The sequence below is a fragment of the Antrostomus carolinensis genome, unplaced genomic scaffold (genome assembly GCF_000700745.2).
Source record: "Antrostomus carolinensis isolate BGI_N321 unplaced genomic scaffold, ASM70074v2 scaffold4227, whole genome shotgun sequence".
Classification (NCBI taxonomy): Eukaryota; Metazoa; Chordata; class Aves; order Caprimulgiformes; family Caprimulgidae; genus Antrostomus; species Antrostomus carolinensis.
The window spans coordinates 64,293-66,545 of NW_010327927.1; positions in this window are offsets into that span (position 1 = coordinate 64,293).

Below are 2,253 nucleotides of genomic sequence, written 5' to 3' on the forward strand. Positions count from 1 at the left end.
GTAGGCAACTGTATTCACCTGTGCCTGAACATCAAAGAACTGCTTCTTTGAATATTTTCTCCCTGCCTGCCCCAAAACAAGCACCTTTAAAAGCTGCTTTAAAATCTTCCATAGCAATGAGTGCATTAAAATGGAAAAACAAACCCCAAGGAGGAAAATGACTCAGTATCATTTGGAGGAGAAATTTTGTATTCTGTTGAAGTCAGAATACAATATCAGAAATGTTAGTCACAAGAGTTTCATTGTAAGGGTGACTCTTTGATGTGCCATAGGATCTTCACTGGTGTGATATGGAGACATCTTTCTAACTCTGTTCTGAAATGAAAAAGCACAGAAAAACAGACATATGGAGTGAAAGAGTGAAAAACGTTGGGGAGATTAATTACAAGTGAGACATAAATGGAAGAATATGTGATACAGCTATAAAAAAAATAGCATGTCGTAAAGAAAGTAAATTAGCATAAAATCATAGAATTGTGTTGGTTGGAAAAGAACTTTAAGTTCATTGAGACAAACTGATCATCTCTAATATAAAAGTCCCAATCCTTTCAATGAGCAGAAAACTGGCTTGTTTAAAGGGATTTTTTTTTTTTTTAATACAAAGTGTAATTAAACTGCAGAAGAAAACAAAACAAAACATACAGTAGGCTTACAGTCATCCTGTAACCAAAAGTATGACTGATTTTAAATGGAGGAAAAGTCATCTGCTATTATCATAAAATCAATCTTTTTTGAGGAGATATGAACCTTCATAATTTTATATCATAGTCATCCATTAATAAATTTTTTCTCAGCTGTTCTTCACCATACTACTTACATCTTCCACTAAAGTACCAGGTACTGCCCATTGTGGGAAGATGAATAATGAATAAGATTTTCCAGGAGCCTGACCCAGTATTAGAAAGGTTTTTTACCCTTTTACCTGTCTGATAGTGCCCACATTTTTGCACCTCTGGCATGCAAGTGTTTTACAGACATCAGTGTTCTGATGCTTGTTGTATACAAAGAGAAACAAGAGCAGAGAAAAAGAAGAATGTCACCCAGAATATCCTGAGAACAGGTTGTCACTTGAGCAGAGCTAAAATCAATATTTCATATCTCCTGGACCATATAAATTCTTCTTTGGGGGTTATTTCTGAAAACTCATCTCCCTGCTGTTTTCTTTGCATTTCAGGGGTCTTAGCTGGCCCTTCACAGAAGTCTTAAGCATTGAGGAATCATTACAGGAGCACTGTGGGTTTTATACTCTGGCAGAAATGAGATGAGACTGTGGCCCCAGCTTGTCATGCCCAGAGCAGGAGTCTCTGGAGCACCAGCAGCATATTTTCAACATGGAAAGAGGGGAATACAGTGTGCAACATCTGCTGCTGCTTGTTGACAGCAGTTCTGCAACATATCTGCCATACATCCAGCCAAAAATCTATCCCTAGGTGATGTGTATGGGAGGTAGTTACATTTTTTTCTTGGTTTTATGAACTCTGGGTATCTGGAAAGTAGTGTTGCTATGAGGTGTTGAGTAGGGTGTGAGAGGAAGAGGGGGAAGAATTGGTGTTTTCTTTCCAAAGAAGCAGAAGCCAGTTCATGTTTTGCACAGATCTGGCAGTGTCATATTGTCATGGGAGCAGCAAGAACCGTGTGCTCCAAAGCAAACCAGCTCTCTGAACCACTGAGCTGACAGCAGAGTTTGATTAACCCTAGACCCCGTGTCTCCTGAGGAAAGAAGCATGGAGAGGGAATCACCAGCATCATGAAAGCATTGAGGAAGCACTTGAGGGGGAGAAGGGCTTGGATAACACTTTCACTGTCCTGGAAAGGATGGAGAACGCGTGTGACCATCAGTTTTTCAGGCCAACTGCTCTCTGGAAACTGATGCCAAGAAGATCTTGTGATCCCCTCTCTGAAAAAACAGTAAATGCTGTTCTGGCATGGACTGCCCATGTCCCTCCAGTCCCAATGGAGGGCTGCAACTCTGGGTACTTCTGCTGGCCCATAACCACGATCTACTTGTAGCAATGCTTGGGTAAGATGAAGAGGAGAAGACCAGCATTCTGTCTGCAGTTTCTCCCCTGTTTTAAATCCACACTGGAGTCTTGGCTCTCTTCTCTTGACTTGATTGCATGTCCAGAAAAACCCAGCTGACTCAGCTGTTTCCATGCCAGCCATGTCTAGGCAGGAGCTGGACAGCCGGGGAGAGCGGTGGTGAGAAGACAAGCTTTTCCACAGAGGCTGAAGAGGATCTGTTTATCAGTCAAG